The 26,032-nt window shown below is 39.4% G+C and overlaps 1 protein-coding gene, 1 long non-coding RNA gene and 1 pseudogene across 3 annotated transcripts in view; 1 reads left to right on the top strand and 2 right to left on the bottom strand.

Annotated features, from left to right (window-relative positions):
• The window catches only part of MEGF10 (multiple EGF like domains 10), a 169,047-nt gene extending 165,500 nt beyond the window's left edge, over positions 1-3,547 (bottom strand). Inside the window, exon 1 of the mRNA XM_032263422.1 lies at positions 3,288-3,547. The gene's annotated coding sequence lies outside the window, so the exon portion shown is untranslated. The remainder of the gene's footprint in view (positions 1-3,287) is intronic.
• Positions 3,548-3,640: 93 nt separating this feature from the next.
• LOC116540208 lies at positions 3,641-24,819 on the top strand. The gene is made up of 4 exons (XR_004264355.1): positions 3,641-3,727; positions 13,370-13,467; positions 20,361-20,587; positions 22,724-24,819. It is a non-coding gene; the product is annotated as an uncharacterized LOC116540208 (long non-coding RNA).
• Positions 8,909-10,279, bottom strand: LOC116540138 (annotated as a pseudogene). The gene has a single exon (XR_004264326.1). The product of XR_004264326.1 is annotated as a signal peptidase complex subunit 2 pseudogene (transcript).
• Positions 24,820-26,032: the final 1,213 nt, after the last annotated feature.

Raw genomic sequence — 26,032 nt, forward strand, 5'->3', positions numbered from 1 at the left:
TTTATTACATAACTATTATGGGCCAGCCACTTGTATGATAAGGAATGATGAACTCACCAGTCTGTTCAAGACAGACATTCAGATAATAAACATGGTTTATTATCTGCATCTATACAAAATAATATAGCATCTATACAATGTGATAGATGCTATATTAAAGCTATCCACAAGAATGGGAACTCACATGAGATATCACTAAGTTTATGAGAGAATTGGGAAAAGCTTCAGAGGGAAAGTCTTCTAAAAGAATTTGAACAGTGTCTTAAAAGATGAATGGGTGGTAAGTCATTGGTTAGACAGGAAAGAGGGTCAAAGGCATTTTCGAACAGCATATGCAGCTGGGTCATGGAAGGGTGAAAGTGCACAAGATATTCTTGAGACAGTAACAAGATCAAGATCAATGGGCTGGGGACCAGAGAAGCAGAAAATAACCCTGAGAAATGCTGCAAAGGTAGTCTTGTGTATCATGGCAAGGAGGTGAGATTTTATGTTATAAGCCAGTGTTTCTCCAAATGTGATCTGAGGTCATCTCTACCAGATTCACTTGAGGATCTTCTCAAAATGCAGATTATTGGACCTTACATCTGGGGTAAAGCCCTGGAATCTGTATTTTTTACATGCACCCAGGTAACACTGATGTTCACCATCCAGAGAGCTGCCAAAGATTTTTGAACAAGGGAGTAACATGATCAGATTTGCATTTTAGAAATATGCTATTAGACCAAGCAGACAATCACAAAGAAGGTAAAATTCACTATTGGTAAATGAGCATGTGACTTTGCTTTGCATTAGAATCACCTGGGGAACTTGTAAAAATGCAGACTTTACAACTCACAAAGACTTACTACATCAATTCAAGGCAGAAGGAGCTAGGGTTTATATTAGTTTGAACCATACAAAATTGCCATTTATGTAGGTCAAATATTAGCAATTTCTCATAGTTTACATTAACATTTTAACAAGTCTTCCCACTCCATGCTTCTGGTATAAACCAAAGTCTGAGAATAGTTACTGAAACACAGACAGAGCTAAACACTTTTCCCTTTTTATTAATTATTGATGTCATTACTCACTTTAATATGCAAAGATGGAAGTAACATAATTTATGTACCTAAAATAAATGTTAAAAGAGAAAAGGAGGGGTTCAGAAACAGCCACCAATGAAGTAAGGCAGCTAATTTAAGGATTTTAGAACCAGAAGGAACACTGGAGATTATTCCACTCTTTCCCCACCTCTCAACACAAGTTTATACATAATAAAAGTGATGCCTAAGTGGAGAAAAGCAATCTGCTTGAGGTTATAGGGAATATTTTGTTCAGTTTCGCAATGACATGTGCTTTTCACGTGTTCTTATGTGCATTTTAATGGGTATGAAAATTGTGTAGCTAAAAATACTTAGGATTTAACCTATAGAGTGCTAGGTCACACACTTGAAACGGGAGGAGGCACATGAAGCCAATACTCATGCTTAGCCACTTTTAAAATATAAAACCTAAAACAGTGCTTGACATGTAATAGACGTTTAATAAATACTTACTGGGCAAATGAGTGACCTCTAAAAAATAGGTTAAAGAAAGTATATTAATGCAAAGGATTTCCAAGGAAGTATACAGGTAGTGAACTAAGTGTAGATTTCCCACCTCCTCACCTGTTCCAAGTAGTCTTCGGTGCTCATTCATGACCCACCACCCTATAAATCCCAGCTCTACACCTTTATTTTTCCTACTGAAAGTGCCACAACAAAAAAAATAATACCAAGATCATGCCTGAGCTAAGTTTGACAATAGGTGGTAGTGAAGCTTACAGATGGGCACAGCCTTCAAAGTCCATCCCAATAGGAATAATAGCTAACACTTACTGACAGCTAATAGAAGCTATACTTGAGGGATTCAATGATAGTTAACGCTAGCTATACAATAATAACAATAGCTAATTTGTGCCTAGTATGTGTCAGGCTTGTTAGCCCTTCACATGCATTCACTTATTTAATCCCTTTAACAATCCTCTGATGTAGGTGCTATTATTATCATTTTGATCTTATATATGTGGATAAACCGGTTAAGTAACTTGTCCAAAAATCATGCAACTGGAAAGTGGCAGAGCTGAGAGCTGAATCCAGACTGCCTGGTGCCTAGAGTTTACCAACTGAACTCTGACCTCTCAGTGGTAAAATTGAAAGTTCCCTGCAAGCTGACCTGTTGGAGCACTCATGTCAGGAAGACGACATTTCTGGATAATTTAATTTGGCCCCAGTCTTTTCATCCATAAGAAAGGAAACATTTTTATTTGGGAAGCCTATACACACAGTGAGACCCAGGATATAAAGGAGTAAGGCAAGAAGAACCAAGAAGAAATGTCATTCTCTTCTGCCTTGGCACAGCATGGTTGTCACTGCCTAAGAACAATGATAATGGCTAATTTTGGCTAATAAAATCTCAAACTTTGACTTTTCCCTAAAGAATGTGGAGGCTTGCATGAGGATATGTTTCTCAAGAAGCAGCAAAGATACCGCTGTCATTCATTTATTCAGCGCTGTCACTAAGAAAAATACTTCCAGAAAGAAAAATAAGGACAAAACACTTCCCTAAACTAGGCGTAAAAGTCCTCTAGCAAAGGAATTTAAAAGAAAAAGATCAACACCGGATTTATCTTTCTTAAGTAACTATCACTTGAAAAACCGTCCCTTCCAGCACTCCCTAAGGAGCCAAACATACTGACAAGGCCCCTTTGGGCTAAGACTACGAGCTCCCACCCCTACTGATCGCTGAGAACTCAGGAAGGGGAAGCATCCCTCCAGCCTGGAGGTTATCTGCACAAGCTGAATACCAAGGTCTGGAGAAAGAAGTTTAGAAAACAGTGACTATCCCAGAGGGGAAGTTCAACTGACCTAGAAGAAAGGGCCCAGCTGAAACTGCTTTTCAAACTCAGTCCGATTTTCCCCAAATCTCCCTACATCCAGCTGTATCGCCAGGCAAAATGAAACAAACACAGACAAGGCAATACAAGGGCAGGAATTATGCAAAATAAAATGCGTAATGAGGATGTCTCTCCATCAAAAATACTCCAAGATTTTCCTACACAATCCCATGTAACAAAACCAAATGCAAACAACAATAAACCCTTGAGAAGCACATAAACGTTTAACGCAGACTGAATCCATCTCGCCCCAACTCACGCAGCACCTCGGCATCCAGGCTAAAGAAGATGTGCCCCCCGCCCAGGAGAAGCCTTCCGGCGTCCGGCCAAGGTCCAGCAGCCGCCAAAGTTAAGTTTGTCCAACTCTTACCCAGGTCCAGAGATCTTGAGAATCGCAACGCAACCTTTTCTCCCCGGTCTTCACCCAAAGCCAGCCAAGATACAAAATCTATTCCAAACAGCGCTGTTAGCGTCCAAGCAGCGTACCAGAAGAAAGCGATCTTTACAGTCTTCCTTCGGGCGCAAAGGTGGAGACGCGGGAAAGAGGAAAGTCTCAGCGCGTTCCCAAACCCCCAGTTTTGCGCACCGGGAAAGTACTTGCTGCAAACTTGAACAAGGTTTTCTCTGTCTGGCCTGAGATGCTGGAGGAGGAGGGGGGGTAACCCGAGCCGGGGCCGGGATTCGAGCAGTTGCCTCTGTTGCAGCTGCTACTGCCGGGGCAGTGGCCGCTGGGGGGTTGTCGCTTGGCGCCGCGCGCAGTCCCTAGCGCAACTCACAGGATCTTCCTGGCCCGACTCAGCCACCTCGATAGTGAGTCGCCCCTGTCTGAGCGGCTGCCACTGCCTGGGGGGGGTGACCCCGCCAAAGGCCTAGTCGGGAAGTTAGCAAATGTTGGGGTCACCTCAGGGGGTGACCGAAGAGGTGGCAGAGTGGGTGTCCGCCTGAGTCCCAACCCACGATGGGTGCGAGTCCCTCGTCAGAGTCCCTGAGAGGTGTTCTAGACCCTCTGTAAAGATTTGTGGGACCGGGGCCGGGGCCCGAGCGGCCAACTGGAGTGGACGGCGCGTCCTCAGTGGTGTCAGGGGAGAAAGCGCAAAGGTGAGCGCCGGAAAGGATGGTGATTAAGCCGTGCCAGAGAGTGCGATGCGGCAGCAAAGTGCCTAGGAAGATGGGGCGAGGAGGTGAGGGCAGCGGGTGGAGGGTGGGACAGTCTGCTTTACCAGGGCGGGGCCGAGAGAGAACTCCCGGGACGCGCAGGAAAATCCCCACCGGTCCTCGGAGGCCTTGCGCGGCGATTTATTGGGGAATGGCTCCCTCTGCTGACTAGGCGAGGAGGCCCCAGGAGGCCCAGTGATGGAATGTTAAAACCATGAACAGGCGCTTCCATTTGTGGGTTGGACGGGAATTCTGAAATCTGCTTCTATGACTGTCCATCTTCCTCTTCCACACTAAAGAGTTTTCCAGCTTTTACAGGACCCCTCAAAATACAAACCTGATTGCTGCAAAGTTCTTTCTTATGTCGTTGAATTCTATCCCGCCTCTCCCCCACAAAACAAAAACAAAAACAGGCTTGTGCCCCATAACCGCGCCAGATAATAGTCTCCTATGAGACTTCTCTTCCTCCCATTAATAAGAACTCTTGCTTTTTAGAGGGACTTCAAGAGCATTCTCGTCCCTAGTCAATAACAACTTCTGGAAAATAGTATAGACTCCATATTATGCTCGAGTGGTTAAAGGAATGGAATGAATGAACACAGATCTGTTTGAAGTCCCGCACCATCCTCTTTACTCTCCCTGGCAGTACACAGGAGAAGACTGTTTTGGTGTTATTCGTTTGGTTGTTAACCAGTCATCATTGCCCCTTCTCTGGTACCAGTACCTCCATTTTTCTTAGAGGCACCACCCCTGCCACAAGGATGGCAGTCTGGGTGGGAAGGTCAGTCAGGATGGTCCAACTTTTCCCTGTCCAGAAGAGAGCACCTGACCTAAGCTAAGCACCTCAGACCCTCTCTGCTAGGAATCGGAACTTTGATCTGGGCAGCACAAGAACAAATAATTCTAGAGGTGATTGATCTATATGGCTGTTTTCTAAGGAAACTGGTGGTTAGTTCATGCCACTTATTACCCAAAGATATTTTGCTGTATGCTTTGTGAAACTTGGTTGCTCCACTTTCCTTTTAATTTTTTAGTCAACTTTATTGAGGCATAAGTTATGTTCAACATATTACACTCATATTAAGTGTACAGTTTCATGAGTTTTGAATAACGTATACACTCATGTAACCACTGCTTCAATCAAGATAATAAACAATTCTATCCCCAGATGGTTGTCTTTAAAGTCAACCCTCATCCTACTTCATATTTGGCCCACTTAGCTGTTTTCTGTAACTATAGATTAGATTTGTCTTTTCTAGCATTTCATAAGAGTGGAATCACTTACATATTCCTTTGTGTCTGACTTCCTTCACTCCACATAATGCTTTTGAAATTCGTTAATGTTGTGCCTGTATCTGAAGTTTGTTCCTTTATATTGCTGATGAGTATTCCTTTGTATGGATATACCACAATTTGCTTACCAGTTTACCAAATGTTGATGGACAATGGGGATGTTTTCAATATGGGGTTATTATGAATAAAGCTGCTACGAACATTCTTGAACAAGTCCTTTTGTGGACTTACATTGTTATTTTTCTTATCTTACAGGAATAAAATTATTAATACAGTAACTGTGTGTTTAACTATACAGAGACGAACTGATTTCCAAAGTGGAAAACATTTTACATTCTCACCAGCAAGATATGAGAATTGCTTCACATCCTCATCAACACTGGGTAGTTTCTGTCTTCTTTTTTTGGCATTCTAGTGAGTGTATTTCATTGTGGTTTTAATTTGCATTTCCCTGCTGACTAATAATGGTGACCATAAAAGATGTTTACCAGTTTTTCATGTGCTCTCATGCCAGCTGTTCTTTGATAAAGTGTCTGAATTTATTGCCCAATTTTTAAGAAAGTCTTTGGATTCTCATTATTGAGTTGTAGGAGTTCTTTATATACCGGATGTTTGTCAGATATATAGATGTAAAACAAATATACACTCCCAGTCTGTCTCTTGCCTTTCAATTTCTTAATAGTGTTTTTCAAACAGCAGTTTTTAATTCTGATGAAGTCCAATTTATCAAGTGTTTTTTTGTGTGTGGTTGTACTTGTTATGTTTTACATTAATCTTTGCTTACTCTGGCTTCTTACAGAAGTTTATAGTTTTAGCTGTTATATTTAGGTGTATGATCTATTTGGCGTTAATTTTTGCGTATGGTATGAGGTAAGGGCTGAGGTTTATTATTGTCCGCGTGGATATCCAGTTGTTTTGACACCATTTGCTGAGAGGATTATCTTTTTTCCCATTGAGTAACCTGGATACCTTTACTGAATATCAATTGGCCATAGATGAATGAGTCTATTTCAGGACTCACTCATTATTCCTGTCATTTGATCTATATTTCTATTCTTATCCCAAAATCCTACTGTTTTGATTACTATAACTTTATAATAGGGCTCCAACTGAGGTGTAATAGCTCTTCCGATTGTGCTCCTTTTAATTTTTTTTTCAAAATTTGTTTAGCTCTTCTGCTTTTGTTTTTGTTTGGTTTTCATCTTCTACATAAATTTCAGAATTAGCTTGTCAACGTTTTAAAAATCCACTTTTTTAATTGAGAGGGTCTTGAATCTATTTATCAATTTAAGTAGAATTGGCATTACAATATTGATTCCTCCAACCTATGAACATGGTATCTCTCTCCGTTAATTTAGGTGTTCTTTATTATTTCCAGCAATATTTTGTAGTTTTCAGCATAGCAGTATTACACATAATTTTAAAAAAGAATCCCTAAGTATTTTCTTTATTTTTGATATTTCATAAATGGAATTATTTTTGAGTTCTTGTTTCCAATTTTTCATTGCTGTATGGAGAAATACAGTGAATTTTGTACAGTAACCACACGTGGCTAAATTTACTTATTTGTTCTAATAGTTTTCTTTTTAAGTTTCCTTAGGATGTTCTATATGCTCTGCTTCTTTTATTTGTCTTCCCTTATTACACTGGGTAGGATGCCCAGTACAATGCTGAATACAAATGGCAAAATTTAGTGTCCCAGCCTTATTGCTCATCATAAACCAAAAGCAATCAGTCTTGTACCATTAAGTAGGATGTTAGTTGTAAGTTTCATTACACTCTCTTTATTAATTGAGAAATTTCCTTCTATTTATAGTTCATTAGAAATTGTTTATTTTACCAGGAGTGAGTACTGAATTTTCTCAATTTTTTTCTGCATCAGTTGAAATTATTATATAGTTTTTCCCCTTTTTTCTGTTAGTTGATTGAACTATTTATTAAACTTGCCTTGCATTCTTGGATTAAAGCTTACTTGGTTAGTGTAATGGATTATACATTTGATATGCTGTCGGATTTGATTTGCTAAAATTTGTTCAGGATATTTGTGTCCATACTCATTAAAATTATTGGTCTGCATTTTTTTCTTGTGATCTCTTTGTCTGGTTAGAAGTTCATCAATTTTTAAAAATCTATTCAAAGGATTGGCCTTTAGTTTCGTTGATGTTTTTCTATTACTTACACATTTTCTACTTTGTTGATTTTAGCTCTCACCTTTACTATTTCCTTCCTTCTACATACATTAGATTTATTTTTCCCTTTAATTTCTTAAAGTCAAATTTTTGCTTATTGATTTTTAGATTTTTTTCTATAGAAGCATTTAAAATCATAAACTTCTTTCTAAGAAGTACTGTAACCATGTTCCATAAATTTTGGTAACCTTTTTATATGGTTCAAAATATTTTTTTCTTTAACCCATAGGTTACATAAAACATTGGTATTTAATTTCCATATTTGGGGGAATTTTTTAGATATTTGTTTATATATTCTGTAAATACATAATGTCTTATAATGTCTTATGTATTTACAGAATACATGTCAATATTTGTTAGAAGCATAGAGTATGTTATGAGGGGAGCATCTCAGGTTTTCATCGCCTTGAGCACTTATCATTACTATGTGTTAGGAACATTTCTAGTCCTCTCTTCTAGCTACTTTGAAATGTACAACACATGGCTACTAACAGTAGTCACCCTACTCTTCTATTGAACATTAGATCCTATAACTTCTATCTAACTGAATGTTTATGCCTATTAACCAACCTCTCTTCATGTCTTCCTCTCACTTACATGCTCTTCCCAACATTTAGTATCCACTTTCTACCTTCAAAAGATCAACTTAGCTCCCTTACATGAGTGAAAACACAATATTCATCTTTCTGTATTTGACTTATTTCACTTAATGTCCTCCAGTTCCATCCATGTTGCTGCAAATAACATGATTCCATTCTTTTTTATGGCTGAATAGTATTCCACTTTGTATATATACCACATTTTTTAATCCATTCATCAATTGATGGGTGCTTACATGGATTCCATATCTTTCCTATTATGAATAGTGCTACAATAAACATGGGGTACAAGTATCATTCTGATACATTGATTTCATTTCCTTTTATTAAATACCCAGTAATGGGATTCAGATACATTTTTATTTAATTTAATTTTATTACAGCCAGGGAGAATAGTTCATCTTATTTCAATGCTTTTAAATGTACTGAGACTTGCTTTATGGTGAAAATATGGTTTTTCTCAGCAAATGGTTCATGTGCACCTGAAAAGAATGTACAGCTTCTGCTGCTGGTGGGTAGATTGTTCTAAAAATGTCAGCTGGGTCTCATTAGTCAACACTGCTGCTCAAGTCTTCTATTTCCTTTCTAATTTTTACTACCTTTATTCTGAATACTACAACATTACTAATACAATCTTAGATTAAGTGATTTTTTCATTGGTGGTAACTCTATCACTCTGTTAACATATAATTTATAATTTACTAAAATTCCAATTATTTTTCATATTTGCTATTAATCTTGACTTCTTTTTCTTCCCACATCTTCCTTTTATTGAAAAAAATTTTAGAAAATGGCAGTTAATAAAAGGCACAAACAAATCAATAGGGATATACTAGTGGAAAACACAATATAAAACTAAAATGCCATTGGCTTCTTTAATTGGTTAACAGCACAAAATATAACAGGCAGAAGATGCTCTTCTCCTTATCTGTTTCAAACAAATTAAAAAGCTATGTGTTTTTTAAATTCTCCGCAAATCAGATATATACACACCCACAAAAATAGTGTGTAAAGGAAAGCTGTCATACACAAGAAGTTGTATACTGAATTATTCAAGGAAACACACGTTGAAATAGGAATTAACAGAGTCAGCAACAGATTAATAATTTTTTAAAACTGAGTCTTAATATGCTACATAGCCCAAAGCTATATTATATAAAGTACTGCTAGGCACAAAGGAAAGTCTGTACAGCTTTTAGCAAAACTGCTTTCCCAAAAAGCAAATTAAAACAATGCAATAGCAGACCAAGGAGACTACAGCTAGTCATCAGAGCTAAAACTTCTCATATCTCTGTCAGAAAATCTTCTTTATCCAGAATAAACTAAAATTTCAGGACAAAACAGGGACTTGTTAACATTTCTTACTTTACCCATTTTAAGTTCTTTTTATCTCCTCCACCCCCAAAAGCAGTAATTCAGCAAGATTCAGCAGAAAGAGGGCTACTTTTAGAATTGGCTATTTTATTTTTCTTTCTATGACGAGACTGTCATGGAGTCTGGATATTTCAGGCTCATATGCATCCATAACCAGTGTCCCACTGTGGTCAAAAAACTTAGCAATGGACTTGGTGAACTCCGCTTCCCGCTGCTGCTTTGTTCTCCCACTGATGAAGGTCAGTTTCAAGGCGTATTTGTCATCAAACCTTTTAAGACTGGAGGGCAGCTGCCAAATATCATCAGGATCCATTCCTGTAGGATCTTTCCTGTGGGCCACAGGAAAGATGCTGTTCTCCTTATATGAGGTACAAATGGTCAGAATCCCCATCATCACAAAACAGGATATGACGCACAAAGCCAAAACGGGTTTGGACTCTGGAAAGGGGTGCATACAATCCCAAATCAAAGCCACTATGGCAAAGACACAGGAGATTGTACAGATGGTGAGGCGACCGTCAATTAGACCAAAATTCTCCACATATTTGTATTTTTCCAGAAGTACCTTTTTGGCAGAGTCATCCAAAGAGTTTTTCACGGCTGACCATCCCACTTGTCAATTTTTACAGGCTTATCGTCTATCTGCCACTTATCCAACAAGCCGCTACGGCCAGTGCCCGCCCCGCAGCTGGAACCACCGCCAGCCCCAGCGCGGCCTCCCCCACCGCCGCTTCTCCCGCCTGCGCAGCTGCCGCCGCCTTCTTGTCCGCCTCTGCGTCTCCCCTAATCTTGACTTCTTAAAATATTATTTGTATTTTTAGTTGAGAATTTCATAGTAATTTTATAAGACTGTTCATTTAGCGCTATCAAATTCCATTTTTGTACATGCAGTCCCTCTTTAGAGCCTATCAAGGTCTTGGTGGAGCTAATTCTTTTCCTAATATGTTAGCTAGCCAGCTTGAAATCATATTTGGAGTTGATACAGAAAGCCATGATGCTCTTGAGCAAATAATTATTAGACATGTAGACATGGATAGAAGTCAAATGCAGAGTCTAACAGAGACTTTCTTCTCCATTTATATTTTTTCACATCCTGTAGTACAGTCATTCAATCGCTGATAAATTCTACAACTCTATTATTATTACACCCAGCCTACGTTCTTCATCTGATCCACAAGGATTTTATGGGATATTTTTCAATTACCTTTTAAATCCAGATATATTCTCATTTGTTCCATTTACCTGTCTGCTAATATTTTGAATAAAGAAAACTAAGTCAGCCTACCAGTTCTACCTCTTAGCAAACAAGGTTGGCTTCTTATACCCATGATTTCCTTTCTGTAGTGCTCTCAAATTATGCTTCTAAATCAATGATTTAAAAGCTTGCTTAGTTACAGCAATAGACTAGAGTTCACAGAATTTACTACTTCTTCCCACTTAAAAAAATAGAAGTGGGGGTTACTGCAGGGTGTAAACTCATAAGTATGGCAGAAGGTTATCATTTGTTTTTTTTACTTCATTCACTTCTAACAAGAGGCATGTATAATTATTCCTGCTTTACAGGTAAGAAAATGAAGGCTCAGAGAGATCAATTATCTTGCCCATGATCCCATATCTAGTGAGTGGCAGAGGCAGGACTGACCCTGGGTCTAACTTCAAAGCTTATGTTCTCTCTACCACTTCACCTGCCTCAGAACTACGTCCGTTTATTCTGGTCTTCTGATTGCTCACTGTGGTTCTTCAAATCTCACCATTGTGCTATGTTTAAACACCTTTTCCCCATAATCACTGAAAATCTGCACTGAAAAAAAAAATGCTCAGGAGCCTCGGACACTCTTGTGTGTACACAGCTTTATCTCTCCCAACAACACAAATGCCAAAAAGATAGGTCTCAGCCGAGGGACATAGAGGATTAGAAAGGCGGGGTTCTTGGCCCATGAGTGTCCTCCTATATACCTTCATTTCAGTATTCTTCCAGTCCTAGATATTTTTTAAGCTCCCTTCTCCAGTAGGACTTTTGTCCACATTTTTTAAAAGATCACTGTCTTTTAAAGGTAGTGGAGGAAGGAAGGGAAGAGCAGAGCAACGGATAGGGAAATTGTATTTGCAGCCCTTGACCCTGTATCAGGAGTTAGGAGTACTTTTATGTCTTCTTGATGCAACATGTCTTCACAGATGTCAGGCAATCCTGGTATTCTTATTGAAAGGGCCAATCCTTTGAACAGGATTCCAAATTCATCATCTTATTTCCCCTAGCTTAGTGTTTCCCCCGACCAAAGAAGTTTTAATATGATCCACAGTAAGAAGTACATTTCTCATCATGACCAAATTCCTATCTTTATAAGTATATATTTAGAACAAGTTTCATGAAACAACACTTACTCTTACCATACAGAATGTCCTCTCATGTTTTCTTAACGATGCTTCTCAAACTTTAACGTGCATGTTCTGTTCATCAGCTAGAGATTTTGTTAAATATGAGGTTCTGATTCAGTATCCAGGGTGCAGCCTGCATTTTAACATATTCCTTCGTGGATGCTTCTGTTTCTTAGATTGCACTTTGATAGCAAAGTTCTATTCTGTATTGTTCTATTTAAATGTTAAATTACTTTCAGGACTCCCAAATGTGTCTGGACTGGCAGTTTGTAAGAGCATTGCTGGTGTATTGGGGCAGCACGCCTATCTAGGATATTCTTGTAAATGTAGACTTACTGTGGAGTGAATTCATGCTTGGAAGTAGTTCAGCAAGAAACAGGCTTTATCTTCCATATACCAAGACCATAGAAGTAAAGACACGAATATCTTCCTTAAATTGCTTTTTATAATTTCAACATTTGATACAGTGAATACATCTATTACAATTTGGAATAAATATATCCAAGTATTCTGCATAATGAGGACTTATGAATGTGTGTGAAAAGAAAGTTGCAGAAGTTAACTGAAGGTGAATATGGCAATGATGAAAGAATCAAGGGGGAAAAAAACATTTCCTGTAGTGTGATCTTTTGTCTGTAATATGAATGCATACTGTCTCAGTAAGAGTTCTTGTTTTCAAGTAACAGAAACCAACTCCAGCTAGCTTAATAAAAACAACATTGAGGGATTCCAGAAGAGTAGGCAGCTGGGAGGACCAAAGTTAAAAATGAGCAAGAACCCCTTTAGAAGACTGGGGAAAAAAGAATCAAAGCCACAGTCTCAGAGCTGAACCAATCTGGACAGGCTGTCCCTGCTGAGATGAATGAACTTGAACCATTTCTTTCCTTAGTCTTCGCATCATGCTCTTAAGATCAAAGTCACAGGAGAGAGCATTCATTTGGCTGAATTTATGTTTTGCACTCCCTCCTGGCTGTTATGAGAAAACAGGAAGGATTTGGCCCTTCAAATTTACATAGTGGGACAGATGGCCTGATACACAATCCTTCTAGGAGCATAGAAAAGTGGGGAGATGAGATCTCCCAAAAGGAAAACAGGATACTACTGGGAAAAGGAAATACTAGGTTAGTGCAAAAGTAATTGAGAGTTTTGCCATTAAAAGTAATTAAAAGTAATGGCAAAGCATGTGATTACTTTTGCACCAATGCAATAGATTCTAAGTCATCAATAAACTGTACTGGACAAGCGCTGTGAATTGGTCAGGCCCTTATTACAAGTATAGCAGGAAAGTAAATGGGATTTCAATTTTGGGTGAACCAGGGGTGTAGTCTCATAGAGTAAATCATAATTGGTGTACATTCTAAGTACATCCAAATCCACTCCTTGCACAACTTAATAAAAGGCATCAGAAAACCAATTTTGACATCACCACCATCACCACTCCAACTCCTATCCTTTTTCCCTTATAGAAGAAAACTAAGGAACTCAAGAGGAGTCATCAGAATTCCTGCCATGTGGGAGACATCAACCCCACTGGTGACTTTTTTTTCTGCTCCACATATTAGAGGTAAGAGGAATATTTCTTCCCTCTCTATGGCAAGTTAAGTGAAAATGGAGGGGGAAGCAAGAGAAACAATCACAGTGATGAAGAATGCTAGCAAGAGGTAGAAGCCAGCATCTCCAACCCTAGTTAGACCTCTGTGAAGTAGAACAGGCACATTTACTCTCCCCACACATTTCAACAGAAGAAAGTAATTGGAAAAGACAGTAGGCACGTTCTGTTCCCACTGTTTGGTGATGAGAGGATGCCTGAGTTTCCTTAGGGCCAAAAAGACACCACAGGAGATATCTGGGCTTAAGCAATCTTGACGTTACCCTGCCTAAGAGGGCTGCCTGCTACTGGAGGAGCCAAGTCAAGGAGCAGGAGCTGAAGGTGGATGGTGCAGAAGAATCTGGGTTGTGGGCATCACCCACATCAGATGCCTATGCAACTGGGGCCCCTGCCAAGCCTAATGAAGAGCCTGCCCATGCCCTGCCCTTCAGCAGTGTCCAGACATCGGCCACAGGCACATTTGGCCATCCAGTGTGCACCACAGCAGCAGCAGCTAAGCAAATGCCTGTTCTTTCCCTCATCCCTGCTCCAAGACCCCAACACTCTGGGAGATACGGAAAAGATGAAGGAAGAGCAGGAAGTAGAGAGGAGCAGGAGAGAAGCGACATACACAAGATTCCCCCAGGGTAGGAGCATTTGCACCTGGTCACATCTAGACTGACAGGAAGAGTGAAAACGTGGAAATGATATGAGACTCAAGCTATAAACTTGACTTTTTTAAACCTGAAAGTGTCTGAAATGCCACAGATGCTTCCTGAGACGTCGTGAAGGGACAGAAGTCTCTCATCAAAGCATGCTTGAAAACAATGAGGAGAAATCAAATAAGAGGGTTTCATGTTAGTATCCCACTAACTCCAATAAACTGGTTGCACAGCAAAAGAAAAGAAAAGAAAAAAAACCCTGACTTCCAGTACTATAAGCAGAAAAGGAATTTATCGAGATGCTGCTGGGTGCTCAGTGTAACACCCAGAGGGGCTGGAAGACTAGGTTAGGAAGATGGTGCAGGGACACAATGAAGTTCTGCTCTCAGAGTTAACATCATTCCTTGGAACTGGTCTGGGAAAGCTCTGCCATTGGATGCCAGATGCCAGAATTCTCACCATCAACACCTCCAGCCCCGGACACTGACTCTGAGGCAACCACTGCCTCTGGGAATAGCAGGTTGCTGACTTCCCTGAGCTGCTGAAAGAATTCTCCATTGTCCGAGGTTCCAATTCAAAGCCCAGGGCTGATGCACCTGATTGGCCGAGCTCCAGACGCATGCGCAAGGCCACTTTGGAAAGGAGTCCAAAGAAGCAGGTATATGCACTTTGTTATTTCTCTCCTGCGAGAAACGCTCTTCCTCTCAGCAAGTCTCTGAAGCAGGGTTGCTATTAGCCCATACGGTGCTTTGTGCAAAATGAGGAATATGCAAGCCTCTACTTGGGAAAATAAGCAGGAATCTTTCCTGTCTCCGGTGGCTACAGAACACTGTCAGGGATCAGGGATCACAGTATGACTGCATTTCGGCCTCACGTGCCCTCTCTGCTGGGAGTCTTTGTGCAGTGCACACACTGCACGAGTGTATGTAGTAGCCCTGCTCATAAGGTGAGCGTTTCTCAAATATAAACGGGGATGCAACTGAGGTAACAGATATATACTACAGGAAGTCATCAGACTTGTGGAGAAACACAGTTAACAAATGTTGAGCACACAGCTTGATGGCGATCAGTGGAGAGATGCTGTTATGAAACCAAGACAAGTGAACAAAAGCCAGGCAACTACTGGGCTTTGCTGAGCACACACTTCCTGTATTAATAAAACTGAACCACCATCATGAGGAGCATCCCTTTGCATCTCGTATGGAATTTGTCCTCCAAAGAATGGAGGCACCAAGTAATACTGACAGAGAGTAGGCACATCTGAATCATCACGCAGAATTACTTAGAACCAGCAAATGTTTAATCAGCACAAATGTTACTATTTACACCACCACCCCTCCTGAATGAGAGGATCATTTTCTTATATTTAACAAAGATTTATGAAAAATCTTGTATGTTTTCATGTTAAAATTAATATTCATTTGTTCACAATTGCAACAGTAACTAAGCCAAGTGTTTTTGAGAGAAAACTGTATATTATTTTAATACAATATAATAATATATAAACTCTTTTGCCCACATATTCATGATCAAATTAAAAGTAAACACTAGTACGTTCTTGCTGTTTTCATCCTGAAAGTAATAGAAATAGAAAAGACAAAGAGATTGATCAGATCATTTGATATCAACTAGTCAGGAGAGAAAAAGCAGATTTGATTCAATTAAATGATTTGTCTATAACACCATTCTGCATCAGATCAGTTGTATTGTGCATGTATTACACAGTCAAGCTTCTAGGTTGACTGATTTTATAGATACTATGTCTGGAGTCTCTTTCTATAGTGGAGTGCCAGGTTGAAAGTCTATTTTGGGAGGGTTCAAATTAGCATGGAAGGAGGAGTATTTGACACAGAGTATTGTCTTTCAAGTTTTATTCTAAACAACAGCAAAAAAAAAAAAAAAAAGAGGCAGTAATTAGACAGGGATATAAGATCACAGGAGAGTTTTCTGAGGTGGAAGGAATGCTGTTTCCCCATGCTGTTGGGAGTGGCCCATGGAGATACATTGTGGCTGAGGGGTGGCTCACTATCACTCCAACATTATTTCTGAGCATTCTTGGCTATTTTAATATTCTCTGCGGATGGCCTTTTCAACAGTCCTGGGCTCTCGCTTCCAGGATCTACTTTCTTCCAGTGATCCTATTTTCCATCCTACCTCAGCCACTCACTACTATTGCCACGACCTAGACTTGCAGCCTCTTAATCTCAGCCATAAAAAAGGATGAGTTTATGTCCTTTGCAGGGACATGGATGAAGCTGGAAACCATCATTCTCAGCAAACTAACACAGGAACAGAAAACAGAACACCGCATGTTCTCACTCATAAGTGGGAGCTGAACAACGAGAACACATGGACACAGGGAGGAGAGCATCACACACTGTGGGGCAATGATGGAGAAATATCTAATGTAGATTTGATGGGTTGATGGATACAGCAAACCACCATGGCACGTGTATATCTATGTAACAAACCTGCATGTTCTGCACATGTACCCAATAACTTAAAGTATAAAAAATAGTAATAATAATTGTAGCCTCCCTATAATCTCAATTTCAAGCACCTCACTCTTCCATTATTATTTTTCTAACTTTCTTGTTCGCTCAGTCTGCATCACCAACTCAAATAATTCTAATACATCAGTATCCAAGTCCACCGATCCTAGCCTTTTCATGTTCCTCAACATTTTAAGTTTTTGCCTCCCTCCTTACTCGGCTTAAATACCATGTTAGTCATCATGGTAATTTAATTCCATACACTCAACTGATTTGCCCTTCTCTTGCATTTTACTCACCCAGAAAAATCCCAGTGCTGGTTCAGTCCAACTCTCCACGAACTCCATGGTGGCACTGGTGCAGTTTAATGTGTTGGAGAAAAATAGAAATACAAACATTAATGAGCATCAGTCTAAATTCATGACTACTAGCACTAAGCAGAACCTTGGCACTACCCAGCAATCCAATCATATCTCCTTAGTTCACTTGCTCTTCCATTCTTCTATATGGTGATCTTCTCTCTTTTCAAACATCCAATATCTCTTCTTTCATATTCACTGTCAGTTGAAGACCCTGCTCCTAATTTCCCTATTTCACTGAGAAAACTGAAGCAATTAGAGGAGATTCTCCACAAACTTCTACGACTACAGGTGGTCACCCACCTTCATGTCTGGTTGTGTGCCTTGCCTTCCCTCCTGATGAACTGACCGTTCTCTTATTTAAGGCCATCCTCCGCACTTATGCACTAAGTTTATTCCCTTGGGCCTCCCAAGTGACGTGGATTTCTCCCTTTCTTTCCTGCATTATTATTCTCTCCTCTCAGCAGGAGTACTCCCATCAGTATTCCAAATATTATTACTTCTTCCACTTAGAAAAAGCATCCTGTTTGGACCCATTCTCCTCCTTCAGCTATTCTCTTCACTGTAAACTCCTTGAATTAAATTTTTAAACTTACTATATTCATTTTTTTTTCCTTCTATTCTCTCTTATATCTCCTCTAATCAGGGTTTTGGCTTCCAACCCTCAATTTAATACTGCTCTCTTTTTTTCAAGGTAATCAAATGAGATCCAAGTTGCTGAAACCAATTGTCAGAAACATTTTCTCTCCCCTTCATTGAATATCTTTCTTGACTTGACATCCAGGATACATGACTTTTATAGTTTTCCCTTTCTCTCTCTGGTGGCTTCTTCTGCGACCTTTGTTGGTTTCTTCACATCTTTCCAACCACTAAATTTTGAGGTGCCCAGGTCTCAATCATTGGATCACTTTTCTTTTCTAGCTGCTATAACTCCATAGACTATCTCATCCACTCAGAACCATAAATACCATTCCTTTACTGACCACTCCTAAATATAGACCTTCAGCCTTGACCTCTGCCCAACTGCCCTGGACATCACCTCTCAGTTCACAGATGGGCATCTCAAAACTGGCATGTTCAAAACCCAACTCCTAATTTTCCCACTAAAGTCTGCCCTTCCCAAATCCATCCCATTCATCTCCATCTCAGCAAGTGGCATCTTTATCCTTTCATCTGCTCAGATCAAAAACTTGGTGTCACCCCTAGTTGCTGTTTCTCTCACACTCACCATTAAAACTATAAGCAAACTCTATAGGCTCTAACTTCAAAATATATTCATCAACCTACTCCAGACCTCCATCATTACCCTGAATTAATACAGTGGTCTCTTTATTGTTCCCCCTGTTTCTGACTTTAACCCCCTACCAATCACTCCCAGCACCACAAAGTGATCTTGTTAAAACAGAAGTTAGATCAGGTTTCTCTCTTGCTCTAGCCCCCATGTCCTCCCATCTTAGAGTCAAAATCTTCACAATGCCTCTGTTTTAAGTCTTGTTCTCCAGAAAATAGACTCTGAGATGGAGATCAGTAGGCAGGAGGTTTATTGGGTTTGCTCTTGGGAACAACACTTGTAAGGAAGTGAGGAAAGCAAAATTGGGCACAAGGACCAGTGGACTATGGTATAGTTACAACAGGCCCTCAGAGCTGGCCTGAATTGAGGCAAGGGAACCCAACTCTTTTTTTTTTTTTTTTTTAATGCATTGATTTTACTTTAGGTGCATACTGTATCTTGCATTTCTCCCCACATTATCCCTCCCCACCCTCCACTCCCTCCCCATCCCCCACTGTCTCTCCCCTACCCACCCCCCAACTGCCCCTAGTGTGTGATGTTCCTCTCCCTGAGTCCCTCAAGGACAGTCTTTGGATGTGGTCTGCTCCTGGGAGGGAGCATAACCTTGGGAATGAAGTTCTTTTCTGTTGAGGGCAATTTCAGATAAGAAACTGAGCTAGGAGCCATCTACAGCAACAACCAGTTGCCTCTTGGTTTTATCTTCTGCTCTCCTCTTACTCTATACTTCAGATACTTTAGTCCCCTTGCTTTTCTTCAAATACGCCAGACTCATTTCTACCTTAGAGCCCTTGCAGTTTCCTCTGCCTGGAATGGGGGTCTGGTTCCATGATATCCTCAAATTTCATCCTCTCAGTGAGCCTTCTTATTCAGTATTGTAGCCCAACACCCCTTCCGCAATACAGCTGATCCCCTTTACCATGCTCTAACTTTTCTTTTTTAATACCACTTTTGACTTTCTAATAGCCTATGTAATTTATTTATTCATTATGTTTATTGTCTGATATGTCTTTCTCCCACTAGAATATAAACTTCTTAATCTTTGCCTATTTTGTTTACTGATATATCTCAAGCACGAAGAGGTGTCCTCATGCATAGTAATTTTCATAATGAATATATTTTAAACAAAAGTTTTATAACTCAGTAGAGGATTTTTGTTTTCCACTTGGAAATTATCTTTCCTAAGTAGGAAATTCTTTTTAACATCAGAGTCTTCTGAATATGAATTTATTAAGTCACTTATTACATTTTCCCAAACCACAGAGTTGCTCAAACACAGCTCTCAGCTGAAGCAGGCTTATCTCTCAGATTGTAGTAATTATCTCATTCCTGCTATAAAAGTAAAGGAAGGGAGGAAGAGCTGCACATAACGAATTAATTAATCGAGGCTTTAATTTTTCTTTAAACCCAGGGAATTCATATAAGCCTGCTTTGTTATTTACCTAACTACCCTCCAGGATATTAATATTATATCCTGCGATTTACAGCCTTAAATGGCCATGATGTGTTTATACAGGTGAAGAACAGGTGCTCTGGCAGAGTTTTTTCTTACATTTCTTGTACATTAATTTACCTCGTAGTCTTCACACTCTGGAATGTCACTAACATGAAAACAACAGAAGGTTATTTTACTAACTGCAGTGCTTTGAATACACTAAGAAAAATATAGTTATGTTTATATAGTATAATGCAATAAACAAGGGAATTGGAGCCCCTGGCAAGACTTTTCTGGTTACCCAGCCCTGCTCAGCCACCCCTATTACCCTTTGGGGGTAAGAAGAATATTTCTTTGTGTTGGAACAACACAAACTGGGTCCTGTCAGAGGGTGGGGGCAGGACAAGGGAGAGGATCAGGAAGAATAGCTAATGGATGCTGGGCTTCATACCTGGGTAATGGGATGATCTGTGCAGCAAACCACCATGGCACATGTTTATCTATGTTAACAAACCTGCACATCCTGCACATGTACCCCTTAACTTAAAAGTTGGAAATTTAAAAAATAGTTAGAATTCACATTTTCTGAAACAGGTACCCCTTTGGTTTGGTTTTCTTTCAAATTGTTTTTAGCATGTATTTGGATTACTTAGACCAAACCAGGACAATGAGATTCAGTACTGAAACTTTTATTCAAACTTAGAAAGAGAATCTCTTTTCCATGGGATTGAAGCTGGAGTTCCTGAGAAGCTGCCTGATGCAGACTGCAACACAGAGAAAAGCAGAACTAAGACATAGAGAGAAGGATTTCACTTTAACCTGTAGATCCAACCATGCCTGCAGCTGAGCTTGTTCACTGGGTAAGATTATCTCTATACTTTTCAGTTTTATGATCCAATAAATTCCTTGTTTTTCTTCAGCTAATTTGTATTGGTTTCTGTCTTTCTCACCTGAAAGAGTGCTATCAAAATGTAACAACCAAAAGTACCTAGAATTTGAAATCAGACAAACTAGATTCTATTATATCTTGGATACAGTTTCCACCTCTAGAGATAATAATTCCCTCTTCTTAAGCCTGTTAAGAGGATTAAATGAGATGGTATGTCCTGCATGTCAGAGATAGTCTAAATATGCTGGTTTTCTTTTTGAATTTGAGTTATATTGATACCACGTCCTTGAGTTTTCACATGGTGTTTTCCTTTTCTGGAGTTCATTAAAAAGTACTTCATTTACACCCATATGTAATATAAGGTCATCTGGGCCTAAACTGAAAAGGGAGAGGGGCAATTTATACAACTGGAAATGGGAAGTTTCTCACCTACTTTCATAAGAGAATCAGTTTGGTGAGGAATACTATTTGTCTTTGGATCATACAGACCCAAAACAGTGGCTGTGAATTTGTGTTGCTCTTCCCACAGTCTATTCCTTTTTAATTCCTGTCGTAATGTAATGGGAATTACACTGTGCAGGCTCCAGACACGTGATGCAGTTCCTGTTGTCTTCTCAAATGCAACCATGTGTGGAATCTCCATTATTGTCACTGAAGATTTACTTACCTTTTATGATCATCCTGGATTTGTTAAGTACCTTGGTAATCAAACAGAATATAATTAACTGATCATTTGCAGGATTACCTAGCCTAAAAACCAACACAGTAAAATATAGTAAGTATGTTTACTTATGCTTACTATATTTTGCTTACTATATTTAAGTCTGTTCAAATCTCTGTATTAATAAAGGTGATCAGATTATACAATTCAAATGCATTTTTTAAGAAAATATTCCTGGCAAAGAGGATTAGAAACATGTTTAAGCAAAATTCAGAATTCAGGAAAAGCAATCCTACAGCTTACTTTCCGCTATTTTTTCCCTTCAACTAAGCTCTTAAGCTGAATAAATTAAAGTCTCCCAAGATGTTTAAACAGTTTGGTCTATATTAGTATGCTATGGTTCATTATAAAATACAACTGTAAAACCATTGCCAAATTACCCTCTAACACCTGCTTAGTCATAACTGGAAATCTCTAGCAAAGGCATGAATGTCCTGCTTATATATTAATTTTAGCTTCTTATCCATAATTATTTATCACCCCCCAAGAATCCCTCTTCCTTCACCTAAATCTTATTCCTGTCTCTGATATACTATGTAACCTTCATGAACCCATCTTCCCAATCTGTCAGGCAAAGGGATGTTTTCTATTGTCTAATACTCAGTCTAAAATAATCTTGTACCTTGAAGATTTTCTTTCCTTCTTTTAAAAGCTTATCATGGTATGTTCCAAATTGTTTTGAATTAAGAAAAGCAAAGCAATATACCTTTAAAGGTAGACAACACCTCGTACGCTCATATGCATATATTTCTTAAAGAAGCAGAACTTTTTTGTCGTTACTTTTTTATCATAATATGGCTATTATTGTTACTTTCAGCAAGTACTATAATAATTTGCCCCACCACACACCCATCTCATCTCTATTTCCACCCATGTATGGCAGGATAAAACTTCAAAGTATTAGTTAATAGCAAAATTTTCCTCATCTCTGCCAAGGCCCTCCTTTTCAGGCAGTTTTACTTAAGGATCCAATCTAAGAAAAGAAAGAGATAGAGAACAAAAGCATGTAAGGCAGAAATAGCTGGAAAGATACAGGCCAGAGTTTTTCTTAGACTCAATTTTAGAATTCTCTGGACCAGGGAGAAGGAAGAACAGAGATGAGAGAAATAAAATAGAATGAGCTGAGATCCCACATTCTGTATCCATCCCAAGATCTGGGGGTGATAAAGTGATCCATGATAAGTTTAGAATCTTTGAACAAAACAAGGCATGTGACCTGCTTTCTGTCTAGAAACCCAAGAGATGGCAACCCCCACAGAAGCCTGATGTTTGTGATAGTTGCGTGCTAAATACTGTGGGTTGGCCCCCACCCTTGTAAACTCTCTCTTTTATCACAGGGCTAGACGTCTGGAAACTACTTTTTCCAATCTCCTTTTTTTGTTCCAGACTTGCCAGTGGACTTGCACGAGATTAAAGGGAAATGCTGGGGCAACTGGATAGCCACATGCAAAAAATGAAGTTGGACCTCTACCTTACATCATACACAAAAATTAACTCTAAATGGATCTAAGACCTAATTGTACCTACTAATCTGTAAAATTCTTAGAAGACAACATAGAGAGTAAATCTTCATAATTTCAGATTTGGCAACGGATTTTTAGATATGATACCCCAAGCACATGCAGCAAAAAAAATTGGATTATTAGGCTTCATCAAAATTAAAAACTCTCATATAGCAAAGGGCTTTAAGAAAAGTGAAAAGACAGATATGATATAAGAGAAAATATTTGCAAATCATATATCTGACAAGGTGCTTGTGTCTAGAGCACACAAAGAACAATTATAGCTCAGTAGTAAAAAGACAAATGATCCAATTAAAAACTAGGTAAAGCATCTGAACAGACATTTCTCCAAAAAAGATACACTAATGGCTAATAAGCACAAGAAAAAATGTTCAACATTATTAAACGTTAGGGAAATGCAAATCAAAAACACAATGGAATATCACTTCATGGCCAGTAAGAAGGCAATAATAAATTAAAAAAAAAAAAAAACAGATAACAACTGTCAGTGACAATGTGGAGAAATTGGAACCTTCATATATTGCTGGTGAGAATATAAATGGGGCGGCTGCTTTGGAAATCTATATAGCAATTCCTCAAAAGTTTAGAGTTACTATATGAACCAGCAATTCCACTCCAAAGTAAATACTCAACATATATAATTCCACACAAAACCTTGTTCGCAAATGGTCATAGCGACATTATTTACAATAGGCAATAAGTAGAAATAACCCAAATGTTCATTAACTAATGAATGGACACATAAAATGTGCTATATTGATACTATGGAATATATTTGGTAATCAGACCACATGAAATATGAACACATATTACAATAAGAATGAATGAACAATAGCACTGAGAACATTATGTTAAGTGAAAGTATCCATTACAAATGACCACTTATTGTAAGATTCTATTTATATAAAATGTCCAGATTAAGAAAATCTATAGAGACGAAAAGCAGATTACTGATTACCCAGGGCCAGAGAGTGAGGTATAAGGGGACTGGGATTGAGGGGTGATGTCAGGTAAGGAAATGTTCTAAAATTTATTGTGGTGATAGATTCTGAACTCTATGAATATTCTAACGGCATTGAATTATATACTTTAAATGATTGGATTGTATGGTACATAAATTATATCTCAATAAATCTGCTTATTAAAAAATGAAAGGGAAGAAGGAAGGCAGAGGCACATCTTCTCGTGCCTTTAGCTTGGGAGCACAGTGCCCTAGGTCCTGCACTCTACTGAACTGCACTACAGTTCCTGTTCCTCCTACTGCAGGAACTACAGGAACAAACAAGCATAGTTTCAGAGGAACGAGAGATGAGCAGTTGTGGTTTCCTGCAGCAGCGGTAGCATCTTCCTGAAGTTCCTAAGCACTGACTAACATAACTTTATCCCCTTCCTTTTGTCTATTTTATCCCTTCCAAAAATTTTTTCAGTTAACTCCCTTTATTAAAATCCAATCTGCTTGAAATGCCTAGAGCGGTTTGTTTTCCTAACTAAATTCTGATCAATAGTACTGCCCAGAGAATGTCCTTTCTCCTTGTTCTCTTCCTAACACATTTTTAAATTTTGTCCAGATATTCATCTCTCCACTACATAGCCAAGTACCACAAAAGACAATGAGTGACAGAGTGACCTCAGCTTCAGGGTTCAGCGTGATTTTTATCTAAGAGTAATCCCATTTATCTTTCTAAGAATTGGTTCAGAAATGGTCATCCAACCTAGTTATGCCAATGAGACATGAAGGGGGGTTTACCAGAAACTTCTGGGAACACTCTTCATTCTTAAGTATGAATCATAAGAAACCAACTAGATATAAAAGAGAAATCCCTATTTTCTGCTTACAGCTATCATACAACCAAGACAGGAGTCTTCTTAAGAACAAAGGTGGCAGTATAGAGGCAGTGCAGAGAAACACAGAGAACCTGAGTATTTAATTGCATTATTGAACTGTTGGATCAATACAGCCTGAAACCCACCTTACCCCTTGAATTCTTATTTATTTATTTTTGAGGCCAAGACTTGCTCTGTTGCCCAGGCTGGAGTACAGTGGTGCAATCTCGGCTCACTGAAACCTCTGCCTCCCAGGTTGAAGCGATTCTCCTGCCTCAGCTGCCTGAGTCACTGAGATTACAGGCATGCACCACCAGGAATGGCTAATTTTTGTATTTTTAATAGTGACAGGGTTTCATCATGTTGGCCAAGCTGGTCTTGAACTCCTGATCTCAGGTGATCCACTCGCCTCAGCCTCCCAAAGTGTTGGGATTATAGGCGTCAGCCACTGGACCCGACCACCTCTTGAAATTTTTTTTTTTTTTTTTTTTTTTTTTGAGACAGAGTTTCACTCTTGTTACCCAGGCTGGAGTGCAATGGCGCCATCTCAGCTCACCGTAACCTCCGCCTCCTGGGTTCAGGCCATTCTCCTGCCTCAGCCTCCTGAGTAGCTGGGATTACAGGCACGCGCCACCATGCCCAGCTAATATTTTGTAGTTTTCAGTAGAGACGGGGTTTCACCGTGTTGACCAGGATGGTCTCGATCTCTTGACCTCGTGATCCACCCGCCTCGGCCTCCCAAAGTGCTGAGATTACAGGCTTGAGCCACCACGCCCGGCCCTCTTGAATTCTTATACAGTATAAGCTAGTTTCACTTAGGTAGCTTGAGATAAGTTTCTTGTTATTCACAACTGGAAACATTTTAACCGATACCCTGAAATACCATGATATGTCCGTCTCTCTAGGCAGAGAAGGCTCGAGACAACTCCCCAGATTCCCATGGCTCCAGAGTGGCACAGACATTATCCAAAAGTTACCCCTAAAAGCTGAGCAATTTAGCTGAGAGGGGCTGATAGACCTGGAGGGGCCTTGCAGCCATGATTAGGGGACACAGCAGTATAAGCTACACAAAACCAGAAACATTGTAGGAATGTGGACATTGTAGTAGAAATCGCAAGAGTAGGATAATGACAACAAGGAACCAGATAATTCCTAGATCACAGCAAATTCCGCATAGGACAGATGATGTCCTGAGACCACACTCTCCCCATTTGACATTTCAGTGCAACTCAAGGACCCATCATCCCTCAGTCCTTGGAAGAATGAAGAATGGACTCTGTTAATTTTCTACCACCAAATAGAATGGAAGCTCAAAATAGAGATTGTTAGATCATAGAAATAAAAAGTT

Source organism: Sapajus apella, unplaced genomic scaffold (assembly GCF_009761245.1).
Source record: "Sapajus apella isolate SASKATOON/1434 unplaced genomic scaffold, GSC_monkey_1.0 scaffold1, whole genome shotgun sequence".
In the NCBI taxonomy this organism is placed as follows: domain Eukaryota; kingdom Metazoa; phylum Chordata; class Mammalia; order Primates; family Cebidae; genus Sapajus; species Sapajus apella.